The sequence below is a fragment of the Heterodontus francisci genome, chromosome 4 (genome assembly GCF_036365525.1).
Source record: "Heterodontus francisci isolate sHetFra1 chromosome 4, sHetFra1.hap1, whole genome shotgun sequence".
Classification (NCBI taxonomy): domain Eukaryota; kingdom Metazoa; phylum Chordata; class Chondrichthyes; order Heterodontiformes; family Heterodontidae; genus Heterodontus; species Heterodontus francisci.
In genome coordinates this window covers 195,257,972-195,280,641 of record NC_090374.1, presented here as the reverse complement: position 1 = coordinate 195,280,641, position 22,670 = coordinate 195,257,972, and the positions used below count along the sequence as shown (strand labels likewise).

The 22,670-nt window shown below is 42.5% G+C and overlaps 1 long non-coding RNA gene across 2 annotated transcripts in view; it reads left to right on the top strand.

Moving 5' to 3' along the window:
• Positions 1–22,670, top strand: part of LOC137368768 (uncharacterized) — a 1,225,970-nt gene that overhangs the window by 927,141 nt on the left and 276,159 nt on the right. For both annotated transcript variants that reach the window (XR_010974829.1, XR_010974830.1), the window contains exon 5: positions 16,086–16,205. This is a non-coding gene — a long non-coding RNA (uncharacterized lncRNA). The remainder of the gene's footprint in view (positions 1–16,085; positions 16,206–22,670) is intronic.

Sequence of the window (22,670 nt, the reverse complement as noted above, 5' to 3'; positions counted from 1 at the left end):
GTGTTCATCATATGTGCATGCTAGTGTGGATGTGTCGCTTATTTGTAGTAGCTTTAACCAAATTAGAGTTTTAAGGTTAATAAACATACACCTTTCTTGTTTAAATCTAAGAAAACTTGTGTTGTTGATTTCTTTGCCTTACAAAAGGATTCACTGAGGGGGAGCTAAAAACAGTGTGTGTTAAAAATTAAACCCTGTTACGGGCAAACCAGGCAGAGGCTGAGAGGGAACCCCTAGACCCCTTTCTCACCTGGTCGTAACAGAAATTTGGGGACTCGGCCGGGATTCGACCCACAGACAAATGAGAAATTGGAAGTGGGAAATCAAATTGTTCCCAATCAAAAAGGGAAAAGATTTCAATACAAGTTTTCTTGTGGTTGTGCGTGCTAGAATGCTAACCTGTCTGCGAATGAAACCAGTAACTCCTCAGCCAGGGTGAAGTCACAGGGATAAGCTAAAAGCACTGTCTATGGAGGAGTTGAGAAAAATAGCTGAGCAGTGTGGAATCACTGTATGTGGCAAGGCAAGGGCATCTGAACTCCTAAGGCTAGTGGCCAACCATTTTGCCCTTGAACCTGAAGAAGCAGAAACAGGATTAGAAATAGACACCGACAGGGTATTGCTAGCAAAGATACAATTGGAACAGAGGAAACTTGAATTTGAAGACCGAGAAAGAGAGAGGAAGAAAGAAAGAACCTTCCAGAAGGAACGTGAAGAAAAAGAGAGAGGAGAGAGAAAAAGAGGGATCCTTCCTGAAGGAATGTGAGGAGAGAGAGCTGAGGCAGCTTGAGCTAACAAGGGGGCGACAGAGTAACCCCAGTGAAAGCATGGCCAATATGGAGGATCGTAATTCAGGGTTGGGGACAGAATTAAAACTAGCTCAACAAATTCCAAAATTCAATGAGGAGGATGCAGAAGATTTTGTATCTTTTGAAAAACCTGCAAGGCAGTTAAAGTAGTCAGCTGAGGCTTGGACTCTCTTGCTACAAAGCAAGCTAACAGGAAAAGCCCATGCGGTTTATTCTCTGTTGCCTGATGAGAGTTCATCCAATTATGAACTGACAAAAAATGCTATCCTTGGGGCATATCAGCCTGTACCAGAAGCCTATCGCCAGAAGTTTCAAACCCTCAAGAAGCAAGATAATCAAACTTCACTCGATTTTGAGCGAATTCAGCAGCTGGCCTTTGACCAGTGGCTGAGGGCTCTTAACTGCAGCCCAGATATGAAAATCACAGAAAGATAATTTTGCTCTCCCACTCTCCATAAAGAACCATGTAGAGGAACAAAAAGTTCATAGAGCCCGGCAAGCTGCAGTTCTGGCTGATGAGTTTGCTCTCATCTATTAATCAGTTCCCCAGGGGGAAACCTTTCATAGTCACTCCTACAAAAACAGAAAGGACAAAGGGTGGGAAGGCGATAGAAGAGAAAGTAAAGTAGGAGACCTGGAGCTCTCCTCCAGACAAAAAGGATAGTGCTGAAAGTAGGAGTGAGACCCGGAGACCTGTGCGCTCCCATTGTAATAAAGCAGGTCATCTAAGAGCTGTCTGCTGGAAACTACGAGGAAAGCCGGTAGGGTTAATCAGGGCACACCCACTCAGTGAAGTAGAAGGGACCCTGACGGAAAGCACAGCAGAACAAGCTGTGGCTTTAACTGCAGCAGTAGTAAGGCCCAGGAAACATGCTGCGGTAGGTGCAGGAAAATGTAAGTAGATTCCTGATGGGACTCAGGATTTTCTGTCTGATGTGTGAGTAACCCCATACCCCTTGAGTGGAGCAAGCAAGTCTATACTTATCCTCAGGGACAGAAGGGCCACTAGATCTCTTTTATTGGGAAAAGGCCTGACCTTTCCGCCAGAGAGTGCAGTAAATACCAGAATGGTGGTGAATGGTATTGGAGGGCAGTGTACTCCTGTACCTTTACGTCGGATGCACTTGGAGTGCGACCTAGTTTCGGGACTGATGAATGTCGGGATTGTCCCTAGTTTGCTTGTGGACAGGGTTGACCTGGTCCTCGGTAATGATCTGGTGGGGGGGAAGGTGGTAGCTTCCCCAGTAGTGTCAGAGAGACAGGGCAGTGGCAGGAGACGGTCCCCTGCAGTTTCCCTGAATGTGTAGTGAATCGGGCCATGACCAAACCAGCTCCCCCAGAGGAGGCTGTATTGGCACTGCAGGCCGATGACCATGAGGCCTATCTGTCTGAGACTTTCTTTGGAAAGTTAGAAGACCCAGGGAATGAATTACATGAATCTTCCCTCGATGAGGCTCAGTGAGCTGACCCAGTATTGAGAGGGTTAGCATAGGCTGTCCAGTCTGAAAGTGAAGCAGAGAGAGTCCCTGACTGCTACTATTTAAAGAATGAGGTACTGATGAGGAAGTGGAGTTCTCCTCACAGACCTGAGGGCAAGGAGTGGACAGTAGTTCATCAGTTAGTGGTGCCGCAGAGGTACCAGGGAGAAATATTAAGAATGGCACATGGGATTACAGTGGCTGTGCATGTCAGTATACGATAAACCAAAGCTCGCATAAGACAACAGTTTGACTGGCCAAAACTCCACAACGATGTGGTGGAGTACTGCAGGAGTTGCCATATGTACCAGGTTGAGGGGAAACCTCAACCTACAGTGAAATCTGCACCCCTAGGTCCTGTATCGGTGTTTGGAGGACCCTCCAGCAGAGGGCTGGTGAACTATAAGGGACCCCTGCCGAGAACAAAAGGGGACAGGCAGGCACAAGGCTGGCAACAGGTTAGAGAAGAAATGGGGAAAAAAGGGCAAAGAGGACAGGTTAACGGAAGTCCGGCAGGCATCTCAAATGGAAACTCTGACCGTCCGGTTAGCCAACCCTGAAATGTTTGGAAAATTAGACCCCACATTCTCCTATGTAAATGGAGACATGAGAAGCACCCCACCAGAGTTTCTCACAGCATTTACAGGAACCTGCAGTAACAAAGAAAGTCCTCAAAAGGATGGAGAAACCATGAGGGTGATGTCTCACCTAGTTGAAGTGCTGCAGGGGAGTGCAGTAGAATCTGGACAAATACCTGCATGGAAGAGTATCCCAGAGGACAAAGGGAAAATTGAGAAAGAATCCACCCCAACAGTCAGGAGAAAAGGGAACCAACCATCCCCTAAGGTGAAAAGCCCTTGCATAATTCATCAAAGCACTGAAAGAGAGTTCAGAGTAGAACTGCTCATTGCCGACTCGAAGCTGGGCTAATTAAATCTAACCCTCCCCCTGCAGACCTCAACAGGAACAAAGACACTAGGCAGTAATGGAAAGGTGCAAACTAAAAAAAGACTTCCCCAAAAATCACATGTTTATTGGGATGTCCAGAAGGGCAGTATAAAGCAGCACTGCTACCAAGAAAAGGCTGTTGGTAACAATTTTCAGGACTTCTGAATGAATGAGAGAGTTGCCTGTGTGTTTTACAGTACTGACTCTTCCCTCTAGTCTTTCTTAATGAAATGCTCTTCTAAAAATCGGGAAAATTTGCATTTTAAGAGATAGTTGCCTGGAGAGACAATAGAACTGATCCAATTAATCCAAATGTATTTTGATCACCAGACATTGAATGTGTAACAAGCCAGCATTCCATCCACCGCCCCCCCCCCCCCTCAACTGAGGCTGTCTGCTAAGATTGTGATTCCACAAAAAACGCAGCAGAGTTTGTTGAAAAAACCTAGTCACATGACCGAACTTGGTGGCCCAGGGTTTTGAATCGTGTTCAGAGACAGTTTGAAGACAAAAGAGAATGAAGGTCTCTCTTTCTCTCATGAAATTCCAGATCCACTGAAGCCACTTAAACCTCAAGAGAGAAGACTCCTACATCGAAACAAGTTTGGAAATGTGCACTGGGCCCCAACAAACGACAAGATTTAACTGCAATTAAAGTCTCTACATCAAACTCAAAAGATAGCAAATGAACTCCAGCTATTGCTTCAAACTTTTCCTCTTTATTATTTCTCCTTTTCTGTCTCGATCTGCGTGTGTGTTTATCGCGTGTGCATGCCAGCATGGTCGCATCGTGTATTTGTAGTAGTTTTAACCGAATTAGTGTTTTAAGATTAATAAACATACACCTTTCTTGTTTAAGTCTAAGAAAACCTGTGTCGTTGATTTCTTTGCCTTACAATTGGAGAGCAGTGAACAAGGATTCACTGGAGTGTGGGGGGGTGTGGTGGGTGATCTAAAAACGGTGTGTGTTAAAAATTAAACTCTGTTACGGTCAAACCAGGCAAAGGCTGAGGGGGAACCCTTAGACTCTTTTCTCACCGGTCATAACAAAAGTAAGAAAGGGAGAGGGCAGTTAAAGATGGAGGTGCCCTCTCTCCCATTTTTAGAAACTCTTCCATTAAAATAAATGGCTTTTGCAGCCAAGCCGCCACTGTGGTGGGGAAGGGGGGGGGGTAGAATTGGTGGGATGGGTGAGTTGCGGGTTGGTGGGGGGCTGGGGGGAGCCCCTCTACATGGCAGCGTGTGGCTGCTTCTGCACTCAGACAGGCAGGGAGGACTTCTGTGCCTGTCTGGAGCTCTGGCTCCTGGCGTATCGTCAGGTGCGCGCCTCCAGGCACCTAAAATGGCCCTCGCCACCAGGGTTGGCCTCCTTTAATTGGCCCTAATTAGGCTCTGAATGTGTATAATCAGCTACCCACCATGTGTAGGTGGGTAGCCTTGCCAGCCCCCATCCTGCTTCTGTAAAAATGGCCCGGAGGCGGGGGATGGAGCCAGGGAACTGGTACGCTGGCCAGAGGGACTATTTTTAGCTCCCATCCACCTCTGATCCCGACCCTGCCAGGAGCTGAAAGTCCAGCCCCAAGTGTCTGTTTATGGAAGAGTTATTTGTATGAATTGAATATTTTGTGTTTTGTGCAGATTTGTCATATTGTGATAGACGGGGATACCATACTCTGTAAATTAGTACTGCTGTAGTTCCTCCAAATACTGTATTATTCCTTTGCTGAGCTGCAAAGTCACATATTTTCTCAGAAGCATTTTTTGTAAAGGCTTGCAAAAACTGCAAAGGGACTTGTTGGACTGATTTTGTTGGTTTCTTGCAAACTGTCTCCAGGCATCTAGTATTGTATTCTGCTGTTCAGTACCTCACATATCCTGCGTTATTAGTAAATAAGTCTGATTGGCAGACTGGCCTGTTGCAAAATAAGGTTTTGCTTGGCTGACATGCCTATTCTGTAAAGATCTGCAGTGATTTGGAGTCCGTCAGCAAAACTTCTAACATAAGATAGCAGATTGTTGGCTTGAGACAGACTCACCCTCACATTGCTGGTATTGCTTCATGGTAAATGTAGGTGTACATATGAAAACAGCAACTTACTGTGAAAACAAGATAATTGGAAGGGGGCCTGAATCATAACAAGTGTGTTGTATTAATAGATGGTTCTAAAGCTTGGCTTCTTCTGAACTAATAAGGTGAGAGAGAATTATTAATTTTACTAATGGAAAAATCAAAGTGTTATGATCTTAAACCAATTAATTGCAAATACCATTCTTCAGAACTGGACTCCTGAACCATTTCCTGTAGAGTACATTTCCTTTAATTGGACTATTGCTTCTTGTGCTTAGCACTTTGTCTCTCTGTTTTACACATCAGTTGTAACTCAAAATAGTGTCCACACTGCAAAATACCTTTGTTTCACACCTGCACACAACAAACAATGTAGCAGCAGCACCGTTAACCAAAAAAATGGTTAGTGGATATCTTGTACAGCAGTAATACACATACATTGTTTGAGATAGTGTTCTGTTCGCCTGGCACAATTGAATGAAGGAAATCTGTCACAAGATAACCGTAATCTGGGACAGGTTGTCACCCATTCAGCATCTTTGTACCAAGGGAGAGTTATCTGCTACAGCTTGGGAAAACTAGAAAGGAACAGAAAGAGAAGACAGTGATTGAAGCGGAGATTAGATAATAATGGTTTCTGGCAGTACCACATTGGGGAATTGAGGATAGAAAGCTGATTGGCATGTGTTCGCATCCTTCAACTGACCTTCCTGTCCTGCTGCCTTGCCAGGTACAGGCTAGTGTCTGTTTTTACTTGATTTTTTTTCATGATTTTTCTGCCCTTTTACAGAATATTACACAGTATTTACGGCACAGGAATAGGCCACAGGAACAGGCCATTCTGATGGTGCTGATCCTCAGAGAAAATATGGTACCACAGGCTACAGCTTATATCATGTACCTTCCCCAAGTGAGCTTTCATCCGTGACCCAGAAAGTATCAACAGGTTATTCACAATAGAAAACATTGTAGTTGAGCCTGACCCTGGTGGAAGATTTCATCTATACTTTTGGTAACAAAATGGTAATAAAACAACTGGTTTATACGAATAACATTTAGAATTTTGCTACAGTGTAGCAAAGAGGAAATCTCTCACCTTTCTGTATACGCATCTTATTAAAAATCCACATGGACCATTGGACAGTGACTAGAAAGTGGAATCAGCCTGTAATTTTACAACAAGAAGTGATGGAAAATTCCTTAAAATTCTTGCCAAAATCCCTTATTTCAACAACAGCAACAACTTATACTGATATAGCACTTTTAACGTAATAAAACGTCCCAATGCGATTCACAGAGGCATTATAAAACAAAATATTACACCAAGCCACATAAGGAGATATTAGATCAGATGACCAAAAGCTTGGTCAAAGTAGTAGATTTTAAAGAGTGTCTTAAAGGAAGAAAGGTGAAGAATTGTAGGGACGGTACTCCAGAGCTTGGGGCCTAGGCAACTGAAGGCACAAGAGGCCAGGATTGGAGGAGCGCAGATAACTTGGAGGGTTGTGGGGCTGGAGGAGATTAAAGCGATAGGGAGGGTTGAGGCCATGGAGGGATTTGAGAAATTTAAAATTCAGACATTGCCTGGCCATGGACCAATGTAGGTCAATGAGCAAAGGGCTAATAGGTGAATGGGACTTGGTAAGACATGGGCAGCAGAGGTTTGGATGACCTCAAGTTTACAGAGGGTAGAATGTGGGAGATCAGCCAGGAATGCTTTGGAATAGTCAAGTCCAGGGGTAACAAATGCATAAATGAGGGTTTCAGCAGCAAATGAACTGAGACAGGGGCAAAGTTGGGTAATAATACAGAGGTGGAAATAGGAGGCCTTAGTGATAGTGCAAAAATAATGTCACAAGCTCACTTAGAGTCAAATATGACACCAAGATTGCAAACAAACTGGTTTAATCTCAGACTGATGCCAGAGAGAGGGATGAAGTTGGTAGTTAGGGAACTGAGTTTGGAGAGGGGAGCAAAAACGATGGCTTCAGTCTTCCCAATATTTATTTGGAGGAAATTTCTGCCATCCAGTAATAAATGTCGGATAAGAAGTCTGGTGGTTTAATAACAATGGAGGAGTTGGGAGAGGTGGTAGTGAGATAGAGCTAGGTGTTATCAGCGTACATGTGAAAACTAACCCTGTGCTTTCAGATGATGTGACCCATATAGGTGAGAAATCGGAGGGGACCAAGGATAGATCCTTGGGAGTGCCAGAGGTAACGCTGCAGGAGCAGGAAGAGAAGCTTTTGCTGGCTATGATTAGATAGATAAGAATGGAACCAAGTGAGAGCAGTCCCACCCAGCTGGACAACAGTGGAAAGGCACTGGGGAAGGATGGTGTGGTCAACCATGTCAAAGGCCGCAAATGGGTTGAGAAGGATGAAGCGGCTAAATTTACCTTTATCACAGTCACATGGATGTAATTTGTGACTTTGATGAGAGCTGTTTGGTACTGTTACTGGCGAGAACCTGACTGGAGGGATTCAAACATGGATTCCCAGTGTAACTATGTCGCAGAGCTTATATGCCTGGCTGTTTTTGAGTTATCAGTTTTTTTGAGAAATGTTGATTAGCTTTTGCATGCTGTCTACATTAATGTGTGTGCTTACGATATTTACTGAAAAGTCAGAAATTCAATCCCTCCATCAATGAATTCCATACCAAAGTGAAGCGATGTGATAAAGAATAATGGCAGATTTCAAGTGGTAAAAATATGTAACGTTGTATCCAGACAACACTCTTCAGAAAGTGTCTGACATTTTCAATAAATAGGTTGGGGAAATAATATTTGTCTTCGCAGAGATCCTGTAAGTTACATGGAAAAGAACTTTGAAGTCTTGAGAAAAGCTCTCCCAAAGACTCAGGGGCCGGGATTTTACATGACCCGGAGGGGAGGGGAAGATAGAATTGGAAGTGGGTGTTGCTGGCGTTCCCACTCCGATCCCCGTTCTTGGAGCAATTAACGGCCTCTCCCTATCTCTGTAATCTCCTCCAGCCCCACAACCCTCCAAGATATCTGTGCTCATCTAATTCTGGTCTCTTGAGCATCCCCAACTTTAATTGCTCCACCATTGGTGGCTGTGGCTTCAGCTACCTAAGCCTTAAGCTCTATAAGTCCCTCCCTAAACCTCTCTGCCTTGCTACCTCTCTGCCCCTCTATCTATCTTTCCTCCTTTAAGACATTCCTTAAAACCTATCTCTCTGAGCAAGTTTTTGGACACCTATCCTAACATCACGTTATGTTCTCGCACCAAGTCCGTTCACCTATCACCCCCGTGCTCGTTGACCTTCATTGGCTCCCAGTCAAGCAATGTCTTGATTTAAAAATTCTCATCCTTGTTTTCAATTCGCTCCATGGCCTCGCCCCTCTCTATCTCTGAAATCTCATTGAGCCCCACTATCCTCCAAGAAATCTGCACTCCTCTAATTCTGGCCTCCTGTGAATCCCTGATTTTAATCACTCCACGACTGATGGCCTAGGCCCCAAGTTCTGGAATACCCTCCCTATACCTCTCCGGCTCTACATCTTGCTTTCCTCCTTTAAGACAATTCTTAAAACCTAGCTCTTTGACTAAGCTTTTGGTCATCTGACCTAATATTACCTTTTGTAGCTCAGTGTCATTGTTTGTTTTATAATGCTCCTGTGAAGCCCCTTGGGACATTTTACTACGTTAAAGGCGCTGTACGAATATAAGTAGTTATTGTCAACGTTATGTGGCTTGGTATCAAATTTTGCTTTGCAATGCTTCTGTGAAGAGCCCTGGGATGGTTTATTACATTAGAGGTGCTATATAAATACAAATAGTTTTTGTTGTTTGATTTGGCTCTAATTAACCCACTCTAATTCATGCTCCTTCTCTGCTGTTACTCTGCTTCCTTTGGAATCCTTAAATCCCACTCGTGAAAGCGTTATTCCCTAAGGTCCCAGATGCCCTCATAAGATTATAAGATAATAAGAAATAGGAGCAGGAGGAGGCCATTTGGCCCCTCGAGCCAGCTCCACCATTCAAAAATTTCATGACTGTTCTGATTGTGGCCTTAACTCCACTTTCCTGCCTTCCCCCATAACCCTTGACTCCCTTGTAGATCAAAAACCTCTCTAACTCAGCCTTGAATATATTCAATGGCCCAGCCTCCACTGCTCTCTGGGGTAGAGAATTCAAAGGATTAATGACCCTCTGAGAGAAGAAATTTCTCCTCATATCTGTCTTAAAAGGGAGACACCATATTTTGAAACTGTGCCCTCATGTTCAAGATTCCCCCACAAGGGGAAACATCCTCTCAGCATCTACCCTGTCAAGCCCTGTCAGAATCTTATTTGTTTCAATCAGATCACCACTCATTCCTCTAAACTCCAAAGAGGATATCAAAACTGTACACAGTATTCTAGTGCGATCTCAACAATGCCCTGTACAAATGTAGCAAGACTTTCTACCTTTATAGTCCATCCCCCTTGCAAAAAATGCCAACATTCTATTTGCCTTCCTAATTTCCTTGCTGTACCTGCTTGCTAACTTTTTGTGATTCATGTACAAGGGCACCCAGATCCCTCTGTACCACAGCATTCTGCAGTCTCTCTTCATGGGAATAATATTCTCCCTTTCTGTTCTTCCTGCCAAAGTGGACAACCTCACATTTTCCTACATTATGCTCCATCTGTCATTTTTTTACCCACACACCTAACCTTTGCAGACACTTTGTGTCCTCCTCACAACTTGCATTCCTACCTATCTTTGTATTGTCCACATATTTGGCTACAATACACTCGGTCCCTTCATCCAAGTCATTAATATAGATTGTAAATAGTTGAGGCCCCAGCACTGAGCCCTGTGGCACTCCACTAGTTACAGTTGGCTAACTTGAATTTATCCCAACTATTTGTTTTCTGTTAGCCAATACTCTATCCTTGCTAATATATTATCCGCAACACCATGAGCTCTTGCCTTGTGCAGCTAACCTTTTATGTGGCCCCTTATTGAATAACTTTTGGAAATCCAGATACACTACATCTGCTGGTTCCCCTTTATGCATCCTGCTTGTTATATCCTCAAAGTACTCTAATAAATTTGTCAAACACGATTTCCCTTTCATAAAACCGAGTTGACGCTGCCTGATTGCATTATGATTTTCTAAATGTCCTGCTATTACTTCCTTAATAATAGATTCTAGCATTTTCCCAATGACATGTTAGGGTAACTGGCCTATAGTTTCCTGCTTTCTGTCTCCCTCCTTTCCTGAATAGAAGTGTTACATTTGTGATTTTCCAATCTGTTGGGACTTTTCCAGAATTTAGAGAATTTTGGAAGATTACAACCAATGCATCCATTATCTCTGCAGCCACTTCTTTTAAGACCTGAGGATTCAGGCCATCGCTGTTATCAGTTCGCACTGCCAGCAAGTTGGGGAGTGAAACGTTTTCGAGCTGAAGAGTACAGGAGAAATTCTGAATGAAGACATATGCCATGAGGTGTCCCTTTCCAGCAAGATCTGGTCCAGCGCATTCACAAGAGATGGGACTGACCAGAATTTTGTTTTTGCCAAAGATGCATGCTAGTCTCTTTGTGGTATTATTCAAGATGGACTTCACCTCAAAATCTGCTGCATGAGTTCTGAAGTAGACCAAACATACTCATCCCAATGTTTATCCTTCATTTTAATTTTATCTTCATCAAAACTCAGCTCCTGATGAGCAGAAATGTTTCACTCATTATGCTGTCAAGCTGAACCAATTCATGGAAATGAGGGTATTAGAACTGACTGATTTCAGTTAGTGGCAGCACACGTTGCATGACTGCTTTGTGCTCTTGTGTCACAGATGCCACATTGGGTTCTTTGTTGTTGGAACAGTTCTTCAATAATATTCAGCTCATTATTCAGTGGTGTATTTCCTTAAATTAGCAAGAGAAATGATTTGCAAAATTTCTAAACTGCTGAAGTGACTCAATAAAGCAGAATTATGGCTGCAGGACAGGCCAATCTCATTTTTATTCTAACATTCTAAACAAAGTCTCTGCAGACACCATAATACTGCACAATTTTGGATCTTATTAATACCTATGTCATGCCAATATTTAACTTTCAACAAACATTAAGAGAGATCTGGCTATTATCGCATTGCTGTTCATGGGATCTTGCTGTGCATAAAGCTGGATGCAACATCCCCTACATTACAACAGTGATTACACTTCAAAAGTTCTTACTAACTGACTGTAAAATGCTTTGTGATGTCCTGAGGTCATGAAAGGAGCTGCATAAATACAAGTTAATTTCCTTTCTTTTACTGACCTTTGGTTCAGTGTTGAGGCAAACTTTTAAGCTTCAAAAAAGAAGCAATTTTGCTTTAAAGACAAAGTACTATAAGTGTTAGGATTAAAGAAGCATCATGCTTCCAAAGTTTTGCCAAGGGATGGGAGTAGTCAAAAAGTATGCATAATTTTTGCCAGTGCACAATTTGTAAGTTATTTGTTTTGAAATCTGTCGGTGTGCTTTGGGTTTGTAAATACAAATTTTAAAAACATACATTTTAATGAGAGAGTACCGCATAATGCCAGGGAAACTATACTTATTGCAGCAGCTTGAAATCAAAACTGGTACTTGTTGAAACCCTGTGGCATTGTTCACAGTATTAACAATAATTCAGTCTGAAGATTCCATGTTACTTTTGTGACTCCTTCAATCTCATTCCACTGCACTCAGACTGCAATTCTGAGCTTTGAGGCCCATATTTCTCTTGACGGAGTTTGATAGGAGGCTCAAACCATGTGTAGTTCTGAGAGAAATGCACTCTCAGGTCTACTGCTAATAAATGAGGCCATTCCTAGCACCTGTAGTTTGCTTACAGCCTGAGCTCCTGGCTGGTGTGTGGCATCTTTCCCTGCTAACTTATCAATATGCAGATGAGCTTTGTGACACCCTTTCCATCCAAACCCAAACCCAGTGCCACAATTGGTCACACAGCTTGTCCACTATACCTCATGTTCATTGCCCTTTCTTTTCATGCTGCCTGTCTTCTTCCCATATCATCACCTTCTTTCTCCTTTACTAGTGATCCCTATCTTCTTCCCTTATTACTACCTCTTCCTCCTTTACTTATGGTGTCTCCCTTAATTGTATTTTATATTTACCTTCTCTTCTGTTCTTCTTGCCTCCTGCAACCTTCTGTTTTGCATCTTTTCCCTCCTCCCCACCAATTTCAGTCACTGTTTCTGACCATGAGATTCCATCTAACTCCCCCATCACTTTACTTCCCTCATACAGCTTGTTTACTAACCTTGCCAGATGTTTCTTTAGAATCATGCTTGCTGTCTTACACATATTTGTTTTGTGGGTGGTTGGTGGGTGTGTGGAGGGGTGGGGTGGAGACTAAATGACAATCAAACTTGATGGTTAAGAGAGCGGTTAATAAAGCATTCAGTATTCTGGGCTTTATTAATAGGGAATACAGTACAAGAGCAGGGAAGTTATGTTGAACTTGTATAAGACATTCGTTTGGCCTCAGCTGGAGGTTTGCATCCACTTCTGGGTGCCGCACTTTAGGAAAGATGTGAGGGCATTGGAGAGAGTACAGAAAAGATTCACAAGAATGGTTCCAGGGATGAGGAATTTCAGTTACGAAGATAGATTGGAGAAGTTAGGACTTCCTTGGAGAAGAGAAGGCTGAGAGGTGATTTGATAGAGCTATTCAAAATCATGAGTGGTCTGAACAGAGTAGATAGAGAGAAACTGTTCCCACTCGTGAAAGGATCGAGAACGAGCGGGCACAGATTTAAAGTATTTGGTAAGAGAAGCAAAAGTGACATGAGGAAAAACTTTTTCACGCAGCGAGTGGTTAAGTTCTGGAATGCTCATCCTGAGAATGTGGTGGAGGCAGGTTCAATTGAAGCATTCAAAAGGGAATTAGACAGTTATATGAAAAGGAAGAATGTGCAAGGTTACAGGGAGAAGGCGGGGGAATGGAATTGAGGGAATTGCACTTTCAGAGAGCTGGTGCGGACACGATGGGCCAAATGGCCTCATTCTGCACTGTAACAATTGTGTGATTCTGTGAAGCCAGGAGCAAGCATCCATAACAGCTCTGCAGGGAAGGTGCTGTGAGAATTAGATAAACAGAAAATGTATGGTCATGGAGAAGTGAGAAATCCAGGCAGAAAATTCCAACATACGGTAGGGATGTTTGATGATCTTGTTAATAATTACATAATTTTTCATGTACTTATTTTGTTTTTACTCAACAGGAGTTTAAGATGTATTGGGTTCGAAAGCAGCATGGCTGCCAATACTCTATTGAGAAGATTATTCTTGTAATTTGATTGGTTTTGTGCTGGTTCTGATTTGAGCAATAACGTTTGGGGAAGAGGAATCGGCAACACACTTGATTTTGTATGGCTTCCTCATTTGTAGTGGTAGCATTTACTGCTTGTGTTATGACAATAGGTATTTGAGCAAATCAGAATGGTAATTGAACAGATAGTGGCGATTAAGCAAATCATTAATGTGTGATGGACATAATGCCCTTGATTCGATGCACACCTTTAAGTTGTGACATTCATGTTTAAGCTGTGCTACGTGCGAGATGTAAGACTCGTTGGGTTGTTTGTTTTTCAGGTTCCTATGCTATTTGGCACAGTCCTATACAACAAAGCAATCTTGAGATAACATTGCATCCAAGAGATGTAAAATTAGATTACGTTGCTGAACGTAACATAGCACCTTTTCCTTTCTGGAGTTTTGTGAATATTGAGATCACGTTTTCTGTAATATGATGCCTGTATTTTCTGTGCTACCTGGCTGATCGACATTTTTTGTATGCCTTAACTGTTATGTTATGCTCACATAAAGTGCAGTGATTGAAACTCCAAAAACTCAACCTGAAGAGTTATAAAAATGGACTTTTCTTTTTAAAAAAATGGACAATGTGCTTCAAAACGGCCACCAAAGGTCAAAAGACCTGGCCTTGTATATTCAAGCTGTCTACTGTCTGGCAGGGGAAGAAGGATACATTCCAAATTTAAGAGGTGTCAATTACACCCATCCTGAACCCCTCAAGAGACATTTTTGAATTGAATGGGTTCTTCTGAAACAAAGAAGGTGTGAAGTAGCCACATCCTGGGCCATTATCAGTTACCACAGGGAGGAAGATTTGTGTCTCCCAACATAGGCAAGATGTGTGAGACTTTTAGCTTAAAACGTAAATCTCTGGAGAGAGAGAGAGACCCAGGAAAAAACATCACAAATCTTGTCCAGTTGTGAGCTGGGAGAAAATCCAGCATACCAAAAGAAAGGTGCCCTGCTGTGAATTCTACATTTCAACTTGTGCAGCAAAGAACTGGAAGTGATTCCCTGACTTTAAACTAAACTTTCAACCAACAGAGAAATCTACAAACACCTCAGACGTACAACTGAAGAGTAATTAACCTCCAAGAAAATTCAACAGGCTTACCATGAACCCTGAAACCCTGTGGCACCTCAAACTACATACCCCTTTTCGTGTGTGTGTGTGTGTGCACGCACACACGCGTGCATGAATGCATCTGTGGGTACGGTTGCGACAACTTCTGGATGAGGCATGTTGCTCAATAAGTTATTAATCCTCTGTTTTAAACCTACAAGAAAACCTGCCACTGTTCGGTAAACGACCAATAAACCACAAAGGGGTTGAACAGTAATAACAAAAATACTTGCTGCGGTCAGGAGGGAGTTGAACAGTGGGAACCACCCACATCCATCACCATGTGGCCGTAACAGTTATCATTAACAGAAAACGGAATAATAATACTACTCACACATAGTCATCTTGTGTTAGACTCATATCCCTATGATAAGGTTATGTTACAATTGGTGATGCATTTAGCAAAGAGGAAAAACACGTTGAAGATACTGCATTGCTTGTTGCAGGAAGAAGCAAGTATAGAGGAAGTACTTCTAGTTCAAACTACACCTTAACTTAGAGTATAGTAATGGAATCAACAGACTTCTGTCGGATGTTTTTGTTAAAAGCAGTAATGTTCTTAGCCATGTGGAAAATGTCTGTGCCAGGCCAATCTGATGATGTCAACCGAGGGCAGCATCACTAGCAGCGCCATGAGAAACAGCGAGGGCCATGAGGTCAGACTAGTGCTAGAGCTGCTCCGAGCTGTGTGATTCCAGGAAACCGTGCTGCAGACTGGGGATGCAGATTGCCCAGCATTGTGTTAACAGGATTAGATGACTTTGGCACAGCTATCAGCCTGAACTTGTGGTCCATGCTGTTTCCTATGGAGCTGCTCCAGGATGTTTCTGTTGGAGACCCAACTTTAGGGATTAAATACAGATAAGAAAGTTGGTATTTTTAATAAAAACATTAAGCAACATTCTGATAAAATTGTTACTTTTCCCTATAAAATCAGAGATTATTTATGGACAAAACCTGCTCCCAACTAGACCTATCTTTCCTCTTCATATAATAACAAACTCACTTTCTTATGTGATATTTAACAGCATTGAGCACAAGATGCAGAATTGTTAGCAGAAATGTTGATATTCTCAGGCTTTGACGAAGTACTTTGCACCCAGATAGTAAGATAATTGTTTTTTCTCTCATCGTCATGTAATGTGTGTGGAGAGTTAAAAGCAGTTTATTTATCAGTCTTGTGGTCAGACTAGTACACAATGAGCCAAGTGTCTTCCATCGCATTTACTTGACTGAATATCAACATGTCTCCAAAGGTGGCAAGCAAACTGTGAACCATTATACTAGATATGATAGTCCGATGAATATTTAAACAATACATTTTTTACTTTCAGGAGGAAAGAAAGACAATCGATCTCCAATTTGAGCTGAAGGCAGATTCTTACAAGTAGTGTATGATTTATCGACAACACATTGGCACCTGCATGACCAACAATGAAAAGCCTCATCTTCTGGTAGGTTTGAAATATATTTGCTGTTGTGGACACTAATAGGATTTTGGTATTGACAATCCTAGCTTATCAAGACAGTTTTTGAAAACATCTTTGCAGAATTGTTAAAATAACGAGCACTTACAATTTCCACTACAAATATTTCCTCTGTTTGCAAGTGTGTCGTCAGTCAACTTTGCAACGAGTATGATTCTCATTTTAAATAGTGCTGCAAAGTATTGCTCCATTTATTTATTTGTTGTAACTTGAGTGTCTGCATAATACCAGTTATATTTGTGAAGCCTGATTCAGTGTTGAGACAATATTGCCCTATATAGTACTGCTCCTTCTTTCTGCTCCATTATGCACACATACAAGCCCTCATTTGTCTTTCATATATACAACATATACGCTAGAAAAACTATCAATTCAATAAGGTTTCATGAAGTTCCTCAAGTACTGTTGCTGATAGAATACTTCCTCAAGGTTCTCATGCTGTTAACAAACTTAATTATACTGTTAACTGAAAAGAGGCTATGCCACAGCATGCTTTCACTTTAAGCAATGGGTTAAGATACATATTAATTAATAAAATTATGTGAATGAAAAGTAGTTGTGTGTGGTAGGTGGGAGGGGGGGGGGTGCAATGTTAGAGAGACTTCCAAGCCTGATTGTGAAGAAGACACTGAGACTTGGATGCTTTGGTGGAGACTGTTTACTGCTTACCACAGAGTTCACTACTCCACTCCTAACAATCTCCCACCAATGATGGCTGTCCCTTCTTTACGTATACATCTGAGTTCAATTAACTGATCAACACCCAATACCTGTTCACCCTATTACGTTCAACTGCTAGGTATTTAACATCCATCAACAGAACTTATTAGACACTGACAGGGGGTGGTGTGGTGGTGGCAGTAGTGGTGGCAGTGTAATGGTGTTATGCATTGATTGGTGAATGGCTGGAGAGGGAAATGCTAAGTTACCATCCAGGCCTTTTTTTGCTGCATTATTTTGCTTTGGAACTTTACTGCAGTTAGAAAAATGTACAGAGGCGAGATTTAAGCCATGTAAATGACTGAATATTTTAAAATAAATGTGTGCATGTACCCAGGAACAACTTTCAAAACTAATTCAACATCAGAGGCTATAATAGTTTTATTTGTTATGGTTACATAACCTTTTCCTTGAAAGTCTTTGGATATGAAGTCCCATAACAGTCAAACTACTTCTGATGTGTACTTTGTGCTGATTTAAAAAAATGATTATTTTTGTTTTAATTGGCTTTAAAAAAAAACCTCTTTCTCCCTTCTCCTCTACTATGGATTTTGACTCTTAAATGGGTGTGGATTAATGTGTGCTTAAACATATAAGTAGGTTGGCCACATGGCCATTGGCGTGTGAGTAACTTTAACCTTACCTGCCCATTGGGAAACTTGCAGGATCAGGTGCAACACTGGTTTTCCACCCAGCATGATTTTATGTTCCATTGAAGTCAATGTTGGCGGGGTGCAAAAAAAACCCTGTTCCACTCCATCCTATCAGTTTCTCAATGAGTGGATTAGGTTAAAATTCCCCCCCGAGTATTAACACTCCTATTTTAATTGTGGAGGAAATAGAAACTGAGCCCAATGTTATTCTCTGCGAACATTAATGCTTGCAAACTTTGAGCATGAGTCAACTCATAATGGTCAAGAGCAGGAACTCTGCTTAATTGGCATCCCTAATCCAGCAGCATAAGTCCAATTGTAGTTCTCCAGCACCCTCTAGGATCCAATTTGAGGCCTTTGGACTAGGGATTTTGCATGGATTCGAAAGTGCACATCAATTTTTATGTGTTTGTGCTCCTATGAAGTGCCTCAGGACATTTCGCTACATTAAAGGTGCTATATAAATGCAAGTTGTTATTGACATGTTACGTGTAAGGGAGAATATAGGGAGCAATTTTATGAGTGTATGCTCCCACTGTCGAAGCACACGAGATGGAACTGTGAATCACAGTTTCAATCTTATGCAGTTATAAGCCTATCTCTAGCCTGTATTCTGGTCTAGAGAGGTTTCACACCTGACCCCTCGTATATAAACCAGCTCCTAATTCAGTATGAAAGATAGTTTTAAACTGGAGTGCACATCTGACGCTCTGAAATAGATGAAACCCAGGATACAGAGATGTCATTTTAAATGGCCAGCAAATGCTGATATCATACTTAGCTATGGCATAATTATTTATTATACCAGTCCTTGATACTGTAGATCAATTCCCTAATGTTATCCTATTAAAAGCTTTTCACCATAGTTTGAACTGTGAGCAAGATAATGATAAACTTCAAGCTGTGAATCACTGGGAGCATACACTCATAAAATTACTGTGATAAGCTTCAAAAGGAGATAGATCGGCTGGTGGAATGGGTGGACAAGTGGCAGATGAAATTTAATGTAGAAAAGTGTGAAGTGATACATTTTGGTAGGAAGAGTGAGGAGAGGCAATATAAAATAAAAGGACAATTCTAAAGGGGGTGCGGGAGCAAAGGACCGGGGATATATGTGCACAAATCATTGAAGGTTGCAGGGCAGGTTGAGAAAGCAGCTAATAAAGTATATGGGATTAAATGGGATCCTGGGTTTTATAAATGGGGCATAGAGGACAAGAACAAGGAAGTTACGATAAACTTGCTTAAGACACTGGTTTGGCCACAACTGGAGTATTGTGTCCAGTTCTGGGCGCCATACTTTAGGAAGAATGCTAAGGCATTCGTGAAGGTGCAGAAAAGATTCACAAGAATGGTACCAGAAATGAGGAACTTCAGTTACATGGATAGCTGTGTCTGTTCTCCTTGGAGAATAAGAGGAGAATTGCTAGAGATGTTCAAAATCATGAGGGGCCTGGACAGCATAGATGGGGAGAAACTGTTCCCATTGGCTGAAGGATCCAGAACCAGAGGACACCGACTTAAGGTAATTGGCGAAAGAAGCAACGGCGACATGAAGAAAAACCTTTTTTACGTAGAGAGTGGTTAGGGTCTGGAATGCACTGCCTGAGAGTGTGGTGCAGGCAAATTCAATAGAGGCCTTCAAAAGAGAATTAGATAATTATCTGAAGAGAAAAAAAAAATTGCAGGGCTATGGGGAAAAGGCAGGGGAGTGGGACTATGTGAATTACTCTTGCAGAGAACCGTTAAGGACACAACAGACTGAATGGTCTCCTTCTGAGCGATGACAATTCTATGATTCTATGGCCAGGATTTTACACAACCCCAGAGAGCGGTATAGGAGGTGGGGGGGGGGGGGGTGCTGTAAGATCGAGTGGGAGGCAGGGGCGCTGTGCCCATTGCCTACCCTCTGCCAATGCTATTTCACCAGCAGCAGGGGAGGTGGCAAGTGAGGCTCTTGTGGCCAATTAATGGCCACTTATGGGCCTCTTCCTGCCACCGCTGGTATTTTACTAGTGGCGGATGGCCACTTCGCCACCTAAAGAGGCCGCCCAGTAATACCTGGTGGCCTCCTTGCAGGCTGCTGGGTGGCGAGAGGGGTTGGTTGCCCTCCTGATCAGGCACCCTATGGTCCACGGTGCCCCCCCTCCAGAAGCACGGGCCACCCCCGCTAAAACTAACCCCCCTCCCTGCTCTCTGACCCACCCACACCCCTTGCCAGGTCCCAGCCAATTGCCCCAGTGAGACCCAACCTTACTTACCCCTTAGGAGGGCGATCTCCATGGTTCCTGTTCTTGCTGGGTACAATCTCAGCACTGGCCACCACTCCCAGGGCACTGCTGGGACTGAAGAGCTGCCAGGCCTCTGATTGGCTGGCAGTTCTTGGAGGCGAGTCTTGCTGCCTCAGACAGGCAGAAGTCCCAACTTCTTCCAATAGCAGCGTGATTTCCAGGCCGAGCAGAGGCGAGTTCTCCCTTGACCTTTCTGCCAATGGGTGGGGCCACTCCCTCCTCATGAAATCCCAGCATATGATTCTAAGATAATTCAATTTAGAAATTCACTCTTTCCAGATCACTGATATTTCTCATGTTACTACGAGCATCACCAAAGCTGATTCAATCTCATAGAAGACATCTATATTATTGGGGAGGCCCAGAGGAATCTGACGTCTGGTTTAATTAAAATAAAACCATCCTTAATAAGTATTTCAAAGCTCAGAGCACCTTCCTGGAGAATTGAATCTACCATAGGGAAGTTGTGATAAAGGTGTATTTATACACCTTGACTGCATGAAGTTGTCTCTCTTGACACATCAGAGGCTTAATTGGGATAACAGATAACCAATTAAGCATTTTAAGTTTCTGCATAGGGTAGAGTTGACCATTGATGAAGAAATGTCTAGCTTCAAAAGTAAATTATTCTTCATTGCTTCCTATAAATTTCCAAGCCCATGTTGAAATTACGAAAAAATTTATGCTTGCTTTTACGACAATGGCTTCCACTGAAATCTCCTGAGGATCTCAGCACCATATACAAGAATATAAAAGCAGGTATAAACCAGCAGAAAACTGAATAAGCAATTCAGGCCTGAGGAAAACATGGACCATATGCCACTATTTATCTTGCCAATGCGATGAAAATTAAAGTTTGATGTCATCAAGCCATCACTGATGTACATTAAGCCCAAAATGTTTAAGTAAATGCAAATTTGAAAGATGTTCTCCTTTTACAGTAAGAGATTCAATTCCATTAAAACAAAAACTTACAAAGATGTAAAAAATACAGAAGTCTTCAGAAAGAGAAATTATGCTTATAAATCACTGAACAAAAGTATTATCAACATCAGAAATAGCGACTTTAAATCCTGCCAAGCTTAAAATTTGCGGCATAAATATATGCCCCTTCAGATCTGATGTACATTCAGGAAACTTGTATTCCCTTTTCTTTTGCATGAGGTTGGAGCTATGTTAAGGAGCTAAGGGGTTTTGACAGATGTAACTCTGAAGTGACATAAATAACCGAGGAAATTTGAGCCGAGCACTGGCATAACAGTTATGTGTGAGTTTTCTTGGGGAAAAAAATGATACAAGTCTGATCTTGTACTGCTATGCCTAACTTTTCCAGGAAATTTAAATAGTCTGGACAAAGCATAAGAGATGCACTGATCTAAGAACAACTGTTCGATATTTGATATTTTGTGCATTTTTAAGACAGGTGACATCAACATTTCTGTTTGAAACAATGTCGAAATTTATTTTACTCAAGGGATTTCGTCTGCAGCAAGTACTATCCCAGATCCTAAAGAGGGAATTTTTAACTTTGAGGTGCCAAATACTTTGGGAAAATGATGTTCCAATAATCATGCTTTCAAAAATAAAATTTCCTATGAACGTCTATACATTTTCTGATGTATCAACCTTTAATTGGCATAGTTAGGATTATTTACAGGGTGGCATTCAATCTGAATTCTTTTCTTGGTATATATTAATGACTTGGACTTGGGTGTACAGTTTCAAATTTTGTGGATGAGACTAAACGTGGTAGTATTGTGAACTGTGAGGAGGATAGAGATAGACTTCAAGAAGACATAGATATGTTGATAGAATTTGTGGACATGTGGTAGATAAAATTTAATGCAGAGAAGTGAGAAGTAATGTATTTTGGTAGAATGAACGAAGAGAGGAAATATAAACTTAAGGTTGCAATTCTAAAGGGGGTACAGGAACAGAGGGACCTGGGGATATATGTGCACAAATCATTGAAGGTGGCAAGGCATGTTGAGAAAGGCATATGGGATCGTGGTCTTTATAAACAGAGGCATTGGCTGGAATTTTTCATTGGGTGAGAGGCCCTGTCCACCGGCCGAAAAGTCAGTGGCAAGCCCTCCTCCACTGGGCCTAGGGAGCCAGACTGGGATTTTTCGCTCCCCAGGCCTTTAATTGGTCTCAGCATACTCCCGCCTAATGGAGCTGCTGCCCAATCAGCGGGCCAGCAGCTCTTAGTCCCAACAGCGCCATTGGGAGCAGTGGCCATAGTGGCCACTGCTGGAACTACACCCAGCCATCGCAAGCAAGATGAAGGACGGACCCGGAACTAAGGTAAGTTTTTAGGGCCTCACTGGAGACAATCGGTCAGGCCCCGGTGAGGCTAGGGGGGTGGAGGGAGTGTCATATGTTGGGGGCCCGATGAGGAGGGCCCCCACCAGCCCAGAAGAAGGCCACCTGGTTTCACCAAGTGGGACTTTTGAGGCTTCTGCCATCCGGCTGCCAAGGGTAAAATACCCATGGCAGCGGGCAGAGGCCCTTAAGTGCCAGTAAATTGGTCACTTAAGGGCATTGATTGACCTGGGGTGGACAGGCCATTTCTTGCCACCGCCACCCCGCATAAAATTGCAGCGGGGGTGGGAGGGGGTCGGGAACGCCTCCCATTCAATTTTACGCCCTCTCCTCGCCACCAGCCTGCTCGTTTGGGGGGTGTAAAATTCTGGCCATAGAGTACAAAAGCAAGGATGTTATGATGAACCTTTGTAGAACAGTGGTTGAGGCTCAACTGAAGTTTG